The following is a 19,786-nucleotide window of genomic DNA, read 5'->3' on the forward strand; positions in this document are numbered from 1 at the left end:
TGTTGCCATAGAGATGTTGTCTGATCCATCTCTATTGATCGCCCTCTTTAAAGGGGGCCCTGAATAGGCACTGAGGTAGGTAAATGTATGCAGTGACATTGAGCGGATGATTCTATTCTGAAAAATTCCTGCACCGTTTGTTTCTGTGCTTGTCTGAGGGCTGGGACACGGTGTTGGGTTTTGTCGTGCGAGCTCTCCTCACAGGCCCGGAGTTAATGCAAGCCTTGTTTGGAACCACTGAAGCAGAAATTTCTCTGCTGCCAAGGACAAAAGCTTCACAGGCCACCTCAGAGGCTGCTTTGGGAAGGCTGTGTCTCCTGGGCTCCCAAAGGAAATGAGAGATAACGCAGAACACGGAGGAGTGCCCTCAGAATTCTCCCAGCCCTCCTGGCCCCACTGGACACATCTGGCCCCACAGAGACTCCTCTGGCCAAGTGCGGGCTTCTCCAATCAAGGGTTTAATTTGATTTGCCTTTTTCCAGGCTGTTGAGATAAATCATCTTGAAGATGTGTGTGCTTTTCTGTTTATGTGATAAGTGTGTATTTGCACAGCTCTCTGCTCTTGTTTCCCTCTTGGGTGTGGGAGTGAGCAGCTCTCTTAGGAAAAACAATGATCGTTTCATCAGTCCATGCCTTTATGTTTAAACCAAATAATACGCAAGTCTTCTTCCCTCTCTGAGAAGAGAAAGGGAGGGAAGGAGGAAGGGAGGAAGGATTTATTGAGAGCCTTGTGTCCTGGAATAGTGTATGATTGGAAAATCACCGTAAGTGAATTTTGTTGAAGAATGAATGAATGAGTGAATGTTTAAAGCTAGCTTGTACCAAGTTAGGAGTTTGAAGAAATATTTTTTCCTTTCACTCTTCATAACCCCTTTGGACTTCCCTGGTGGCTCAGACGGTAAACCATCTGTCTACAACGCGGGAGACCCAGGTTCGATCCCTGGGTTGGGAAGATCCCCTGGACAAGGAAATGGCAATCCACTCCAGTACTATTGCCTGGAAAATCCCATGGACAGAGGAGCCTGGTAGGCTACAGTCCATGGGGTCGCAAAGAGTCCGGCATGACTGAGCGATTTCACTTTCACTAGCCTTTTTTTACAAAAGGGTTAAGTGACTTGCCCAAGGCCACATGGAAAATAAATGGTGGCCTTGGGAATTCAATCTGGGTCTTTTGATTCCAAGTCCAGTGCTCTTTTTCTGCAGCCCTGTTTCTTGCCTCTGTGTTCAGAGGCTTCTGTCTGTGGGCCAGAGCTGCATGAGCAAAGTTAGCTTTCTCCCTTCAGGCACTAACATAGCCTGGGTGAAGCCACCTATTTCCTCCTGCTCCTTGCCCTGATCCGTGTCCTTGGCCGTTTGGCCACGGCCAGTCTCGGCCTGATGTTAGCAGCATCGAAGAGGGGAAGGGCATGAGACCCAAGTGGAAACTGCAAAGCTACACACATTCCTTGAACTTCAGGGATAGGTCCGGGGGGGTTGTGTGACAGTGCTTCTGGTCCCCAGATGTTTGCTTGTCTGTTAAGTTGCTGCATGTGTGGGTCATGTCAGCTGAAGGCTGGAAGGCAGGAGAGGAAAAATCTTTGTCACATGGCCTTGCAGAGCTTTGGAGTATGGATTTGGAGACGCAGAACTCCAGTGTTCATCCACCCATTGGTTCATTCTCTCACTCATTTTCTCTCTCACTCTTAACCTCACTCACTCATTCATTCCCATACTCAGTACACTCTGAGGACAGGAGCCATGGATAGGAGTTTGGTGCAAAGCGTGCAGAAATGAAGATGCACCCTGTTTGCCATCAACTCAGAAATGGATGATTATAGCACCGAAATAACAACAATTAACATCTGCCCTTTATATTTATGGGATGCTTTCACATCTCCTATCCAAACTTCACCATATTCATTGTGTTAGGAATTATTGCTAAATCCATTTTGCAGATGAGGAAAACAACACTCAGAAAAGCTATCCAAAGCCCTTTGAGTGCACGTCCCATGCGGTTTTGAATAGTTCCAGTCTGGAGGGGCTTTTCTTAATCCCTCTGCCCTGCCTTTTTATGACCAAGGAGTCAGCTGGTTTGGGATAATTAGAAGCCACTTGTGCCAAGCTCTATTTGACTCCTTCAAATAGCAGAGGCGGGTAGTGATATTTTATAGAATTCTCCAGGAAAGACTGCTTTGGCTGTGTTTTTAAGAGTTCAAAAGTGGGTTGCAAGATTTTCACTATTTTGGATCACAGTAGTGCTTTTTAATTTTGAATGCACATCAGGAGCTTAGAAACACTCAGGCCTGCACCCCAGTCGGAGACTGTGACTAACTGGTCTGAGATGAGATCCAGCATTGAGTTTTTGCGTTTTTAAACAAGCTCACTGTTTAAAACTGTATTTTATTTATTTACTTATTTTTGGTCTTGCTGGGTCTTTCTTGCTGTGCGTGGACTTTCTCTTGTTGTGGAGAGCGTGGGCTATATCTCTAGTTGCAGTGTTCAGGCTTCTCATCGCATGACTTCTCTCATTGCCGAGCACAGGCTCTAGGAGCACAGGCTTCAGCAGTTGCAGAAAATGGGTTCAGTAATTCCGATCCCTGGGCTCTAGAGCACAGGCTCAGTAGCGGTGGCCCATGAGCTTAGCTGTTCCACAGCATGTGGAATCTTCCCAGACCAGGGATTGAACCCATGGCCCCTACACTGGCATTGTGTAGTTCCCCATGCACTACATCTTATCCACTGTAACACTGGACAAGGCCCAGGCATTGTGTTTTTATTCATGTCCATTTTAAGCTAGGGTGTTCCTTGACTCTTAGTTTTAGCCTGTCTTGCAGGTGTCCTCCGACCAGGAGCTTTGGAGGAGGGGTTGTATGTTACAGTGGCCTGAGCATGAGGGGTCCCATACTCTGCTGGGCTCCATGCTGCAAGGTTGGGACTCTCATGGACAATTGTCACACTAGAAATTAACATCTAATAAGCAGTGATCTGGGAAGTAAGACTAGTGACCAAGGTTGAAGATTAGCTTCAGTGACCCAGAAAATTCCTGTGAAATAGTCAAATATGATTTCTCCACTTTCATGTACAATACTTACAGAGGTGATGTACGTTTTGTATATGAAATGTGCACAGGAGAGGGGGCACAGAGATGAATGAAACCTACCCCTCCTTTCACGGAACTCAAGGTCTGGAAAAGAAATACACAGAGAGTACATTTCAATAGAGTGGAGTGCCAGGTGACCTGCCTGCAGAGCCTCAGGAAGGCTGCACCGCAGAGGGGACACTTGATTTGGTTGTGAAGGGCGACCTAGAATTTTGCAGGCCCAGCAGTGGGAAGTGCTTTGCATGTAGAAGGCACAACAGGAAGAGAGGGAGGCAGTGAACAGGAAGAGTAAGAAATCCAGTAGGATAACTAGAGGTGAAACTGGGGAAAGATGAGGTCTGGGCCAAGAGATTGCAGCACTGCACTTTATTCTGGAAGCAACAGGGAACCAGGAAAGGATTTCAAGCCTAGGAGTGACACAGTCTGTGTCTTGAGAAGGTTATTTGCGCAGTGGCCTGGGGGATGCTTTGGGCTGGCAGTGATTCCAGCGAGCAGTAGAGACTGGAGGAGAGACCCGTTAGAGCTGTCCTAGGACCAGAATGGGCAGTGGCTGGAGGTTGAAGAGAAGGGGCCCAGGACCTTGCGGGGAGAGGAAAGGATTCTTCCCAATGAGTGAGGGACCGGCAACAGCTGCTGCAACTGCTATTAGAAAACAGAACTTCCCGGGCAGGCCTCACCCTCCCACACCCTCCTTAACCGCCCCTTGAGAGTCATCTCAGGAGATGCTCCCCATGAACCTGGTCCTGCTGAGTTGTCTCCAGCCCCTCAACTCCCTAAGGATTCTAAGCTGCCTTGAATGTCTATCTGATGCAGGCATGCCCACATGTGGAGCCTTAACCATTAGGGTCTGTCTTGTTGACCAAATGCTGTGGACTCCCCAGGGCTGAGAGCTATTAGGGAAACAAAAGACTACCCTTTTAATTAGACTCTGCATGTCCTTGCAGGGCCCTTGCAGGGCGGGGCGAGAGGAGCCGAGTCCCAGTGGTTCTGGTGATTAGATGCAACAGGGAAAAAGTTTAAAACATCTGGGTGTGTTTATACCTCCAAAGCCATGACCGAAACACACGGGGATTTAAACAAGCTGAACCTTCCTCTTGGCTTTTGTTTAAACTTATTTGCAAGCCGCCTGGGAGGATCTAGTGATGACGGGAAGCCTCAGGGGAAGCCCTCCCTCTGCTCCCTGGGGATGCTTACCTGCCTTCTAGCAAAGCCAAGACCTAGGAAAGAGAAGAAGGGGCATTAGCAATGTGAAAAAAACGTTACCTTTATACTGTTGCTTAAGGCATCTTTTGTTACATAATCAAGTATCTCACTTTATAGCCAGTGGGTGCACGAGGGCACTGAAGCTGGGGTAGCAGATCCCCTGAAGGTTTAAGACTTTCAGCTGAGAACTGTGTAAAGCCCCACATCTAACTTTCTGTAATGTATAAATAAACATCCTGAAAAGGAAGGGGGAGAAAGGAGCAGTGAATGGTTAAGAGATTTGTCCTCAAAAGTCACTAGAAAAGTCAAACAAAAGACCGACTTTCCTTCATCCTGAAAGCGTCTGATTTGCAGTATATGGCCAGATTCATTGAGATCCTTCAGAGTGATAGACTTTTAGTGCAAATAACAGGGAAGAATGTTCTTTTCTAAAAGTTGCTCCCACTATGAGACATAGTGTGTGCGTGTGTGTGCTTAGTCGCTCAGTCGTGTCCGACTCTTTACGATCCCATGGACTGCAGCCCACCAAGTTCCTCTGTCCTTGGGGATTCTCCAGGCAAGAATACTGGAGTGGGTTGCCATGCCCTTCTCCAGGGGATTTTCCCAACCCAGGGATCGAACCCAGGTCTCTTGCATCGCAAGTGGATTCTTTACCAGTTGATCTCCCAGGGAAGCTCATATGAGACATAGATCTCACAATAAATCTAAGAGGAAAAATAAGCAAATGAACTGGCCAGTTCCTTTCTCTTGACAAAATGTCCATGGCTCATCTAGAATAGTCAGCTCTAAGCAAAGTCCATCATCCTGAGAGTCAGAGAGGATGAGAAAGCCACTCTCCTGGCTAATGCCGCTATTTTTTTTTCCTTAAGAAAGACTGCTTTACAAGAGCGTTTTGAACAAATTGCGCCATTTGAAAGAAGGCAGGGTTAGAACAGAAGCCGTCAAGCTTTAATTTCTCTGCTAATTAATGGTTGATCATCTATCCTTTTATGATTCTTGACCCCAGAAGGAAAATTTATTAGTACTTTTAGATTTTGCACAGTCGTGTTAAATGAGGCATGTAATGCACTAATTTAGTGTCCCATTAGCATGAGCAGGGCTCCCCAGCCCCTCCGCTCCCCATGGAAGGCTTAATCTGGAGCCGTGTGGAATTTTCCTGGGACATGCATGGTTTCTCTAGGCTCAAATACCTGAGAAGCCATAGCAGAGATGTGGACTTACCCCACCCACCCTGGGGTTTCAAACATGGACTCTGTCCTTCATCTTAATGAGAATATTTAAGCCCTCAAGTCTTTAAGCTGTTTCACAACAGTGTTCCTGCAAAACTCAATTTTACAGCCTGTGCAGCTATTTCTCATGATCTCAATTCCACCCCCTCCAATGAAAAACCGAATCTAAGCTCTGGGAGAGGATTTCTGTTTGTTGAGAAGATGGACAGTTGGTCATGTTTATATTTAATATAGACATCTAGCCTAGATGTTTCTCTGGTGTAAATGCCAGCTCAGTAAATGGCCAGTTTTGCTGCATATATGTTTGAAACCCTGAGAAGCCTGCATCAAGCTGATGGACTTCGGGGTCCAGTTTATAAGGGAGGCAGGGAAATGCGAAGAAGCTCGCTGGGTAGGGAGCTGACTGTATCCATACTGCCACCAGCTTCCTTTGGGAACTGCAGAAAGGCACTTGCCCTGTGTGAATCTCTGCTTTTCCACTTGTTAAATGATCTATAAATCTTCATGCCTAAGGTTTCTTCCACTTTTGATACCCCATCATTCAGCAAGTAAGAAATGCCAGAGGCAGGCTGGGTGACTCAGCCTTGGGAAGGGGATCAATTCAGAAGAAGAGTTTTGAAGTATCAGAAATCTTCAGAAATTCCATATACTTTGGCCCACCAATTCTATTTTACAGAATAGAAGAAAGAAAATCAGACAAATGCATGGGGGGAAAACAAGGGTGTTTATGAGACCATCGTGGATTGGTTAAATAAAATATAGTATAGCTATATGATGGGATACTATGAAACCATTAAAAATAACACCACAGAATATTGTAGGCATGGAAAAATGCTCACAGTATTTTGTTATGCAAAAAATCAAAGGTTTTTAAACAGGATTTCTCATATGATACCAGTTTTGCAAAAATATGTCCATAGATATGTTTAGACAAAGATCTGGAAGTATCTATACCAGTAGGTTCATAGAGATCCTTGGGGGGTAGGATTCTAGGGAATTTTTGTTTTCTTCTTTACACTTTCCTATATTTTCAATATTTACTCACAATGAATTTAAATTACTCTTAGAGTTTAAAAACATTACAGAAATTATTTAAGGGAAATAAAATCTTGGCTCTGAATATATGTATTCTTTTTCCATCTCAGCTTTCACACATACACAATGACAACCATCAGTCATCTCAAAAGATCAGGAAATAAATGATTTATTAGCTGGAGGCTCTTCATGAAAACTGTGGATGACCAAAACCATTTGATATCAGCACAACTCTGGCACCACTTCATTAGAAAAAAAATTATTTGGCCCCGCTGAGCAGCACGTGGGATCTTAGTTCCCCAGCCAGAGAACAAACCCAATCCATGCCTCCTGCAGTGGAAACTTGGAGTCTGAACAACTGGACCATCAGGGAAGTCCCTATGCGACTTCTAACTGTAGAGACAAAATGTGTGAAGGTTTCTGAACGCAGGACCTCTTGTCTGGTACATGTCCTTATGATTTCTGAGTGTCAGTCTTTCAAAGGCATTAAAGATAATCCAGGCTGGCCCCCACATTTTACAGACGGGGAGGAACTTGCCTCAGGTCTGAGATCTGGTTACATCAAAGCCAGGCTAGTACCTGCCTCCCAACTCCCATCTCTAGACCTGGGCTGTTAAAACACCGTTTCTCTCCAGGCGCCTATGGAGGATGCACCAGGCTGACTGATGCATGCAGACTTCCTTCTGGTATGAATCTTTCCTTTCTTCTCCAAGTATAAATTCTGAGAGCTCAGATAACTTCCTGCTCAGTGGAGGTCCTTGGCTCTGGAAGGAGGCTTGCCTGCAGATCTTGAGTCTGGAGCAGGCTTACCAAGGGCTGGGGCACCCAGTACAGCTGCTGTCTGCCCACCAGGGCTTTGGGCCATCCTCTCTTCTGAGATGGATAATGGTGGTAAGAAGTTCGTTTCCTCTGAAGTACATTGCTCTTTCGGGCTAATGTGTCCTTTGGGGAGGGGAAGGAGAGGTTGGAAAAATCAAAATATTGATGTCATTTATAACTTTCCCCAAGAACATCCTCACTTCTGGGAACAGCACTGGGTTGTGGGGAGTGGGGGAAGGAGTGGGGAGGGGCATGCAGAAGAATAAGATGCTGCTCCTGCCCTCAAGATGTTCAGAATTTAAGAAGAAGAGTCATTATGTGGATGAGGGACAGCAGAGTAAAGCAGCCGACAAGAACCTGAAAAGGTACAAACCCAATACCTACTGGGAGACCCAAATGACATTCTGCCTACTTTGGAGGGAAGAGATCCTTGAAGACTTCTAGGAGAAAGTGACCTTTGATAGACTTTTGGAAAACAGAAAAGATTTCAGCACTTGGAGGTAGAGGAAAGGGCATGAGGTTGAAGGGAGCAAGGGGTGACAGTGGGGCTGGTGTAGTTGCAGGACAGCATGGTGGGGGTGGGACCAGAAACAAGGAAGGGACCCTGAAGAGGCTGGAGCTCAGTGCACACATGGAAACACCACAAGAGAGCCACGTGTTGGAGGGAAGTCGGGGTCATGTCTTGAATGGTTCAAAGACCCTGTCTGTAAAGGTCTTTGGACTTATCCTATGGGCAAAAAAGAGGCATGGCCTGCAGGATTTTGAGCTGAGCTGTGTTTTAGGAAGGTTTTGCTCATGGTGGAGCAACTAAAGTCAAAGGCCATGGTTTTGGAGAGAATATAGGAAGACTACATATCCTCACCCCGGCCCCCCCCCCCGACTCCTTCCAGGTGATGTGAGCATAGGAACGAAGCCCTTCAGTTCTCTGGGCCTGTTGGCAGATCTTACAATCTGCCGAGAGAAACTTCTGATCCGATTGTTTCGGCAGCATTAGCTGGGAGCCAAGAAAAGTAAGGAGTGTCTGTGGCAGCCCCTTGGGGGTGACAGAGGGCTAGTGTCCTCCGCACCACCGTTCAGGGGAGATTCTGCTCCCACTTGAAAACTGTGACCTCAGTCTGGTTCTGCATCTGAACTGGAAAGCCACATTTTCCAATGAAGGGATGCCACAGGAAATAATAAATCTCTCAAGATTTATGGGCCAGGAAATTCCTTCAGGAACATAAATAGAGAAGAGGTGAGGCAAAGGTGGGCAAGGCAGGGAGCAGCTGCCTGGGATCCTCTGGGCACACACAATGGGCTGGGGATTTGTCCAGAACTCAGAGTGAAGAAGGATTTGGTGCACTAAGTTGTTTCAGTGGTGTTCAACTCTTTGTGACCCCATGGACCATAGCCCACCAGGCTCCTCTGTCCATGGGATTCTCCAGGCAAGAATATTGGAGTGGGTTGCCATGTCCTCCAGGGAATCTTCCCAACCCAGGGACTGAACCCACGTCTATGAAGTCTCCTGCCCCGGGCACCACCTGGGAAGCCTGAGAGGGATTTTAAAGGTGATCTAATGCGATGTCTCTTGCTTTTCTGTCATTGAATTCATGGCTCTTACTCTGCAAAGTGGTGAGGCTGAACTAAATGACCTGCAGGTTCTTTATCGCCGGGTCATTCGATGTTTGTTGTAAAGACCTGTGTTCTTGCTCTGGGCCCTGATCGCACTGTGTGTGTTTCACTCTCCCCAACTGAAAATGCAATCAACAGAGTCTCACACATCACCCACGTTTGGGCTGGAGATTAATGAGAGGACATCTGGAAACTTCCCTTGGAGGGGTACATCTGGGCCTGATTACCTTCTTATTTACTGTCTTTTTACTCTGGAGACAGACTCGTAGACTCACCCTAGGGGACAATAACAGAAGCATGCACACCATCCCAACACACCTTCCAAATTACCCCCAGCCCAGCTGCAGGGAGAGATGATGGAGGAATCCACACACACACACTGGGCACACACACATGCACCCTTTCTCCCCCTTGCTCTGTCCAGTATCTGTGGGACAGTGAATTACCTTCACTGTCAGCGATGCGAGACCAGGCTTCTCCCTGTCGCTGGTAAAGTCCCGCTGGCCCCCGCCTCCCACTCCAAGCTGCCTACTGGTTTCCACCAGCAGATGGCGCCCGGAGCTCTCGGACCACAGGGCCACACATCCTAGGCCTGAACTCCTGGCGTCTCCCACCCGCAGCCTTGGAAAGGGATAATTCAGGAGTCATCAGTGGGAGGGCTGCCAAGGACTTCAATTTACTATTTGGAACTTGGATAAGTTTCCCCAGATGGGGCATTGGAGGAGAAAGAGGAAAAGGGGAGGAGGGGCAGCGTCTCCTAGGGGCCGGGGGTGGATCTGGTCCATCTCTGGCAGCCAGACGGTCCTTCCTGCAAGACCCCACCCAAAGGGGTGTCTGAAGCCAGGGCGGGTCACACCCTGGAAGGAAAATGCTTTCACTGGTGTGAAAACCAAGAGAACAAAAGGATTCACAGACCAAAAATGAAGCCAACGAGAAAATCATGGGCATTCTTCCCACTCCCAGTCTCTGACTCATCCCTGAACCCCAGTTTCAACCTCACCTACTGCTTGAAGCTGTCGCTGAACCATGCGCCTGGGGTCAGAGTTAATCACCAGCCGCCTCCCTGGGCCTCCGACACTCCAGCCTTGCGGCATGGATCATCCCTCTCCCAGGGTGAGAGCTCCTTGCAAGTATGTATCGCCCCCGTTTGACTGTGGTTACCTTGGGCCAGGGGCCAGACCCCACTTACCCCAGAATCCCCATGAGCCCAGAACAGCACTGGCTCACAAGTCCTGGAGAGTCAGAGAAGAGTGAAGAAAATTGTCTCTAGAGCCTGGAGAAAATTCTACCAGCTGGAATGATGAAGAAGGAAAGAATCCCTCTTAGGTGGGGTCACAGGACTCCTGATGTAGATGTAGGTGAAACATACACACACGCACGCACGCACGCACACACACACACACACACACACACACACACACACACACACACACCCCTCCTCCTGGAGCAGTGGAGGAGGAGGGAATGCAAAAAATGTGGTGGTACCAGCCACAGAGAAGTCTGGAAATGCCTTCTTAATTGAACCTTTCTGGGAGCAGGCTGGCTGGAGGAGGGTAAGGAGCAGAGAGGAGCTGGCAAGGAAGGGCCCAGGGGGCTCTGATCCCCCTCCTTTTGGAAGCATGAGTATGTGCTTTCATGTCCGACTCTTTGCACCCCTATGCAACTGCAGCCCACCAGCTCCTCTGTCCATGGACTTTTTCCAGGCAAGAATACTGGAGTGGGTTGCCATTTCCTCCTCCAGGGGATCTTCCCGACCCAGGGATCGAACTTACGTCTCATGCCTCCTGCATTGGCACACAGGTTCTTTACCACTGGCGCTGCCTGGGAAGTCCTTTGGGAGCACAGAGGCAGTGAAGGCAGAGCCTCTGGTTTCTTCTTAGGAAGTACCACATGGCCAGCCGCCTGTCGTGAGAGATTTGCTCTCTCATGGAACAGTTGTATCTATAGGAAAGTCTTTGATATTAGGAGCCCAAATCCATTTTCTTGCAGCTTTGGCCCACTGGAGCACCAGGACAGATCTACTTGCCTGGATGGGTGATTCATGTGGTAGAGACAAGGTGTAGGGGCCTCTGCAGAGTTCTTACTGAGTGCTAGACATCCTGCATACGTTATGTCCTGATCAGGAAAACCCCAAGAGTACTGCTGTTATAGGTGTTATTGTCTTTCTATTGTGGATGGGGAAGACAGCTCCAAGAGGCGTGTAGCTTGCCCAGGACACACATCTGTGTCAGCTTTCATCTTGCCTGGCTTCCAGTTTCCCTTCACACAGTTGGAGACGGGGCCCTGGCTCCACACACCCTCTTGTTCCCAGTTACCAGGCTGCATGCTGATGTCTTCAACCTTCCCTCCTGGCACATGCATCCCAGTCCATCCAGGCCGGCTTCTGGGATGTCCTCTGCTGGGTGTGCATTCCTCACAGCCGGGTCCCCAGATGAGGACATAAGCATTCTTGTTTTTGACTTGAAAAGCTTTACATGCCAGCCAACAACTGAGGAGTTTCTGCTTTTGCTTAAAGAAATAACATGAGCCTTGAACACTGGCCTTGGCTCCCAGGAGGGTAATCGGTAGCAAGAGGTGCCCAGACTGAGGTCCAGGGACATCACAACCATCAGCCAGGCTGGCTGAGACCATGCCTGTTCCCTCCCTCCAGGCCCTTGAGCCACTGACCCTGCCACTTGGAATACAGGTAGCATTAGGTTTTTAACTCAATGTGATTTATCCTTTTGTAAATAATACATTCTCATGGTTTTAAATTCAAAAGGTACAATAGGTGGGAAGTGGAAATTCTTGCTCCTACCCTTTATTCCCACCATCTGTTACCTCTCCTCTAGTAACTAATGTTACCAGCTATATCCATTACACTTATAATACAAGTAAATATGTGTATGTATATTCATATTCATTTTCCCTTTTTTTTTTTTTTTAAAAAAAAAGCAAGTGTGGCTCAGACAATAAAGAGTCTGCCTGCAATGCAGGTGACCTGGGTTTGATCCCTGGGTTGGGAAGCTCCCCTGGAGAAGGAAATGGCAATATACCCACTCCAGTACTCTTGGCTGTCCATAGGAAATCCCATGGACAGAGGAGCCTGGCGGGCTACAGTCCATGGCGTCACAGAGTCGGACACGACTGAGTGAATAGCACTTACCCTCTCAGGATACTATATCCTCTCTTCCACACCTTTCCTTTTCCCTGAACATTTGTATTTTCCAGTTTCAGGACTGGGGCTTCAGTCCACCCTCTTCTGCTCCATGACACCAGGAGTCAGTCCTGGGGCCCTTGTCTTGTGTGCCTAAAATGCAGCACAGATGAAAGTTTCAGTCAACGCTTATCAAACAATGAGTGCCATGTAGATGTTAGGAGGTTTCTCCTGCAGATGCACTCTTGTTTACACTTTCCATGTACACTTTCCAGGAATTCAAGAGACTTTGCACTGATCTTTGGGGGATGTGACCCCTACTTTATAAGGAAAATCATCTAGGGATTGAAATGATTTACTCAAACCAAGTTGCTGCTCCATTTCAGCTACTCCGATTTAGGGCTTTGGAGGTCTTACAGTTGAGCTCCAGAGAAGGGAGAGACTTGGCAGAGTTTTCTCAATAATAACTTCAATATATAGAGACAGGCAAGGATGGAGTCAGGCTGTCAGTATGACGCAGTCATGGGACTCTACCTTCTGCTTCCACCTTGAGCTGAAGACAGAGCATGCACCTTACCATTTCTTTTAACCTGTCTTCTAGCTTCCCTGGCTGCAAAGCAGTGACAATTTGACCTGCTGTTAGGATTTTAAGTGCTCCAAGGTATTAAGTCACTAGCATGAAACAGCACACAAATATATTTTTTTTAAAAAAACCCAACTAGCAAAGTGCTAACAATGACACTCTGTCTTTGCTTAAGTCTATTCTAAGAAATGGAAAAGCTGGCCTCTGGGGGGCTGTCTGCCGAGCCTGGGAGTCTAGGAACCTTTCCATGATATATGTGCAATAACTTCGTTAGACTTGAGAAAAGATCTAAAACAGACATAGTTTTAGAGCATTCATGATAAATGGTTCTTCACAAATTGAAGCTGATTATTTCTCTCCCTTGCCTTCCCAAAGAGGTGGTCCTGGCTTTTAAACAAGGTTCATTCCTGGAAATGCCATCTTAAAGGCAAACCCCACTTTAATTGTACGATTAAAGTCCTCTCTCTTCACAAGAGAACTGAATGGAAGAAGGTGACAGGAAGACGGAAGAGGCGTTCTTAGGCCATGTCTAACAAAGATAGCCACAACTGAAGCCTGCTTCAGATGATGCTCCACGAAGAGGATGCAGTTTATTGTCACAAGCAGGCAGTGTATTACTGAGTTACATGGATGGCTGCTGAAATAGAAAAGGAATAATGATTGAGGCCATAGTGAAGAGTTGGCGCCCCAACCCAGGAGATTTAGAAAGTGGGTCCCTAAAGAAGCTTGCTCCCAAATTTTCAACTTCCTTCACATCTTGGTCCAGTGTAAGCGACGACCTTTCCATCACTGGAAAGTGGCCTTGCAGAGGTCCAAAGTGGAGAGAAAGGCCTGTAGGTCTCCTGATGTGGAGGAAATCACACCCACCACGTGAAGCAGGGCCTGGAGACCAGCCACAGGCTACGCCTCCTCTCCAAGCCTTCAGCAGCATCTGAGACCAGAAAACTAGACAGTAGCTAGTTAAGCAGTTAGCTGCAGAGCCAAATCGGTTTCTGCTGGCTATACATTCTCTGTATACCATTTTAAATACCAAATTTAAACATGTAAGGGTTTGAGTTTTGAGCTGATGTGTGGCTTTGGCTCCCAGCAGCACAAATCTGGGGAGAAAGCAGTGAACTCTCTTCCTGGAATAGAGGGCATATCCAAATATGGGCTGGGGATCTCCCCTCTCCTTCCCTGGGTGGAGTGGAAGATCAAGACAAAGCCACTAGCGCCTGCAGGGAAGCAACGGGTACCGAGGGAGGTGCATCTGAAGCTGGGCTTAGGTCCTCCTTGAGCTGGCAAAGTTCTCCCTAGGGAAAATATCAGAGAAGCCTGGCTCAGAGGAAGTTGCCTGGCATCATCTTCCGGAGATAGTGACTGGGCAGATACCATCTCTCTCCACCAGCTTGGCAGGAGTCTGGTCTTGTGTGGAGAGGTGGGGCGTTCTCTGGGATCCGGCGAGCACTTGCAGAGCACCTGTCCTCTCTGCAGGCAGAGGAAATCAGTGTAGGAAAAAGACAACTGTGCGGCCAATCCTGGCTTCTCCCAGCGCAGATGGGCCCTACATCCAGTCTCCACACTTTCTCCTCCCTGGGCAAACAGAGCCCAGTTTTTTTGCGAATTGGCCATGGGACTGCTTTCCCAGCCATCCCTACTGGAGTGGCCCAGGAGATGCCAGAGTGTGAGTCATTAAATGGGTCTTCAAGGAGACTGACCAAGTAAGGAGGAACCCCAGAAACCCTTGGGCTCCTCTTCTTCTCTGGATGCAGAGGTGAGGGCTAGAACTTAAGCGGTCATCTTGGTCCATAAGGCCCATGAGGGAGTCATGCTGTAGAATGGCTAAGGAAAAAGCTGGAAGGAGCTCTGGTTCCCCATGAGTTTGTGGACTGCAGCTATCTGCGGATGCCTTTTTGATGAGGAAATAAGCCCCCAATTTCACAAAGTCACATCCGTGATTGTGGGCTCTGTTACTAGCCGTACAAAATCGCTACCAGGTACAGGCTGACTCAGAAAGTAGTGAGCAGTAGTTGCTGGAGATATGCAAGCATCTGCTGTGGGGTTAGGGAGTAAGGGGGATGGCGGAGGGTGGATGAGTAGGAGCTGAGTGTGAATCGAAAGCCTTCCGTATTTTGTACTCGATGACCCCGGCCACTGTGCCTATACCATAGGAGCTCCACGGAGTGTTCAATCCCAGACTGTTGTGGCTATTAGTTCAACGGCTTTACTCTGAGCCTTAAAGCAACACGCTACAAAGAGAGAGAAATTCCGCACAACTTAGGGGCCAGTTTGAACCGCCTGCTTCTAAAACCCGAGGCTTTGCAGTAGAAGCCTGGGAGGCTGGAGTGCAGGTGGCTCCCGGGAAAACCACCGTTTCAGCGCCACTGCCCATTGGGCCTATAGGGGGCGCTAAGGAACTGCGGGATTCCTGTCTCCTCCTCTGGCTGAGTCTCCAGCCACCCTTATCCTAGGCCAAGTAAAGGGGAAATATAGGGCTGGAGCTGGGGCTAGGTTACAATGGACGGGGACGAAATCCTCACCCTTTACCCCATTCTTCTTAAAGATCTAAAAATGCCAAGCATCTGGTTTTACAGTTCAGAAAAAAATTCCCACCCCCACCAAGCTCTGCAATGAGAGCTCAACACTTCTGTCCCTGAATCTGGGGTTGGGGAGGGGCCTTGGAGACCAGCCAGTAGTCCTCACCACGCGTTTAGCAAATGAGGAAACTGCCGCAGGAGAAGCCAAGCGATGGGTCCAAAGCCACACAGGGCAGGGCGTTAGTGGCAGTGCAGGGATTGTGAATCCGGGCCTTCCAATTTCCAGTCTGGAGTTCTTTCCACCACACCCACCACTGTGGCCGCATTTGTTTTCTTTTCCGGCCCTTGGGGGACTTTGGCAGGGCTGGGGGTCTGATGTGAACTGGAATCTGTTTAATTTCACCTCTCATTGCTTCTGCCAGCTCGCCAGCGCTGGCTGACGGAGGCAATTAGAACCAGACATCCCAGAAGGGCATTCCTGGGAGATCTCTTAAAATTCCACAGCAGCTGGGGACTTGCCTTTTCCTGCAGGGATCATCTGGTGTGTAAATACCCAGTTGTGTAAGTCACAGGGTGAAGGAGGATTCACACACACACAGGCTATCTCTTGATACTCACAGACAGAAAAACAGAGAAATATTCGGTAGCAATCTCTTTCCTTCCTACCTCCCAAAGCGAGAGGTTAGCAGTTTACAGGCCACCCTGGGAACATCTGATTACTTGTTTCTGAGGGGTGAGCACTGTTTGCTCTGGGTGTGGGTGACAGAGGGGTGGGGGGACATTCCTGTTTTTCTTCCACACACCGCCCCCCCCGGCCCCCCACAGATGGCTGCTTACACCTGGGCTCTGGGAGATGGCCAAGGGGTATTGGTGGCCAGCTCAGCGAATATGCAACTGTGCAGGACCCTGGCTCAGAGGTGTTATCTCAGTTTCTCTGTGGGCAGCTGAGCCTCCAAAAGACAAGACTGCAGAGCCAAGAACCCCAGTGAGGGACCCCTGACTTGGACTTCGCTGCCTATGTTATCCAGGGACGGCGACATCCAAAACTGAAGAAGGTGGGCCCTCGGTTGAGAGTTGATGGCGGACCTCTCTGTTTCTCAGGGGCTCCCATTCCACACTCATTATCAGGAAATCCTGCGTGGGCCAACAGTGTGCTTACTACTGGGAATCTGGCGAAAGTTCGAGTAAACCCAGAGGGCCTTTTGTTAAAAGTCAGTGGAAAGTGGCCTTGGGGGCAAGTGGGAAACCTGTACACCTTCCTTAATGTGAGGGTCACATAGGAGCACTTGTCTAATTGTGATTTACAGGAGGACAGAAAGACAGGAACCAAAAGGACATCCTCCTGACATATCTCCATACCCAATTAGTCTCAGAGCTTAGACTAAAACTTCCGTTCCCAGACTGATAAAGAGAAACAATATCCCAAAGCTAGTGTTTGGAGACAGACCCTCCCCCATCTTGTGTGGCTGGCCTGGGTGCCACCACTCCTAGGTTGCCACTCCCAGCTCCTCCCTTTGCAGGTGGATATTTGCTTGAATATCCTGGAAGAATAGGTGTAAAACAGTAAAAAATTAAATCTGTTCATGATTACTATGATTTGTATTAGACATGCCTTATAACTCTGACTACCTTTTAAAAATATGCCCTGGACTTTGTGGTTACTCGGTGATTAATCGTCAACCCATGTGTTATGTGGTTTCATGTTACCAATTGACTCTCCATCTCTGTGTGACCCACTTCCTTGTGATCCCCACTTGCTGAGTTCCCTAAGATCTTCTGTCTGTGTTCCAGATGCAACATTCTTTATCAAACCCACACTCAGGGAGAGAAGAAGTCCATTCTGCTGTTGAGTTTTGCGTTTGGAAGAAGGGCATTCGTTCATTTGTTCCTTCAACACCAAGCCCTTGCTGGTGCTGGGAACTGTGCAAGGTGCTGGAGTTAGGAGTAAAGGATGGTGGACAGAAAACGTGGTCTTGAGGAATTCCAACTTTGGTAAAGAGAGAGGGAATGCACCTACAATTTGTTCTAATAGAAAATAGACCCTATAAGAAAAGGACAATGACATGAGTTCAGAGGAAAGGAAACCACTTCTGTTGAGGGTGGGTGGGAGTATAATCAGGGAAGACTTCCTGGAAGTGGTGGCCTGAAAATTGTGCCTGGAAGCATGAGTAGGCCTCTGATGTGTAGAGTCTGTGGAGGTCGGAGAGGAAGGGTGGGGCATTTCTAGGTTGGGAAAGGTAGACAGAAGGAAAACTTGTTCGGTCACCATAATAGGGTCAGTTTGGCGGGTTAGGCTGCTCAGTGGTTTCACTCCTTGGAAGATAACAGACGTTGGTATTGGAGCTTGGGCAGCAGGTGTGGGTAGCTGTAATGGCTTGCTTTGTGGACAGGCAGTGTGAGCATAGCTACCTTTGAGAAAGGTGAGCCTGCAACAGTTTGTGCATATATGTGACCAGACTCATCCACATGAGCTTTCCAGCAGGTCCCTGGAGTAAAAGCCTGGTATTATTAAATTGTATGTAAGCAGTACTTTACAGTTTGCAAAGAGCTTCCATAGCCTTCCCTCTTCGGATGCCCACAGTGCTACTGTGAACATTCAGGTGACATTTCCACTTTATGGGCCCCAGTTTGAACAGTGTGTCAAGGTTAAGGCCAGAATCCTGGTTCCATTTCTCCTGACCCCAGATCCTGGACTTGACTCAGCACCACCCTGGCCAACCAGTCAAGAAGGGAGAGGGTCTGCCCCCAAACACTAGCCTGAGGATACCGTTTCCCTTTATTAAAAAATGCATCATGGGCATAAAATTAGTTTAATCAGTATAGTGTGTGTGTCTGTGTGCATGGGGGAGGGGCACTTGATGTTAGGCTTCAGTTCAATTCACTCACTCACTCAGTCTGACTCTTTGCGACCCCATGGACTACAGCCAGGCTTCCTTGTCCATTACCAACTCCCAGAGCATTCTCAAACTGATGTCCATCGAGTCAGTAATGCCATCCAACCATCTCATCCTCTATCATACCCTTCCCCTCCTGCCTTCAATCTTTCCCAGTATCAGAGTCTTTTCTAATGAGTCAGTTCTTCACGTTAGGTGGCCAAAGTATTGGAGCTTCAGATATTAGGCTTGACTATGGCTAATGTCTGACTCTTTGTGACCCCATGGACTGTAGCCTGCCAGGCTCCTTCGTCCATGGAATTCTCTAGGCAAGAATACTGGAATGGGTTTCCATGCCCTCTTCCATGAGATCTTCCCAACCCAAGGATTGAACCTCGGTTTCCTATACCGCAGGTAGATTTTTTTTTACCATCTGACTCACCATGAAAGCCCAATATTTGGCTTATCAAGGGCTAAGGCTAACATCTTATCCCTTATCTTGGGGAAGTCAGTCTGAAAGTGGTGGAGACTTAGTACTCTCTTCAGCATCATGTTTTTGAGCAACTGAGCTATTGTCCTAATAGAGGCAGGACATCTACAGGCCTTGCCATTGATAACAGAATCCTATTGTCAGGATTAATAAGTCATGAGAGGCCATTTTCCCAGTGGGTCTTTGCCAGTCTATCCTATGAGAGAGAAAGGAATGTGTGTGCTAAGTCACTTCAGTTGTGTCCAACTCTTTGTGACCCTATGGACTATAGCCTGCCAGACTTTTCTGTCCATGGGATTCTCCAGGCAAGAATACTGGAGTGGGTTGCCATTTCTTCTCCATGGAATTTTCCTGACTGAGGAATCAAACCCATGTCTCCTAAGTCTCCTGCATTTTCAGGCAGGTTCTCTACCACTAGCATCTCTTTTGCTAGAGCAAGAAAGGAATGCGTTCAGTAAAATGCCTCTGCCATCCATCCACCTCAGAAAGGCCTGTCATTTACCATCCTTCATGTTCTTGGTTGTGATTCTCTATCTAGGGGGTTAGGAGTCTTGGTTTCCTCGTGTGTACAAGAGGCATAGGTGTTGGAGGTAACATGAACCATTTATCTTAAAAGGACCATCCCAGTTCTCATAGGGAGAATATGTAATTTCACTTGTTCCAAAATTGACCAGAGTGACTCAAGTGTAGTGATGAAGGGATGGATTCATTCGTGTCCAGTTTCCAAGGATGGAGAACCACAGGCAGGCCAGCAGCAGCAGGTAGGTGCTCATTAACCCTGATGCTCTGTGTCTCTCTGGGAGTTTGTGGTTTTGGCGTTGAGAGATATTTGAGCTCTGGGCCAGAGTCGAGAGGCTGAAAACAGCCCTCTTGGGTTCTGGGAATGTCTGAGAAGCTGAAAGTCCTGAAGTTGTTTGTGGAGAGGAGTGCTCTGGCCCCTACGCTGAGGGAGGTCTCAGCAAAGCACGGGTAGCCTTGAGAGAGGGAGGAGGGAGAGGAAAGGATGTTCTCCAGAGGATCCATGTCAAAGGTGCTAGGGTCACTAAGCTAAATGCTTCCACTAACCAATGGGAACCCCAACTGGGGATATGACTGATCCAACACCACCCAGCTAACTGGTGATACAGTTGACTTTTAGGGATAGGGCAGGCCCTTTGCAGAATAAAGAAAGTATTAGGAGGGAGGAGAGGAGAGGACCAGTTGGAGTGGGTA

This window comes from Oryx dammah, unplaced genomic scaffold (genome assembly GCF_014754425.2).
Source record: "Oryx dammah isolate SB20612 unplaced genomic scaffold, SCBI_Odam_1.1 HiC_scaffold_2, whole genome shotgun sequence".
Classification (NCBI taxonomy): domain Eukaryota; kingdom Metazoa; phylum Chordata; class Mammalia; order Artiodactyla; family Bovidae; genus Oryx; species Oryx dammah.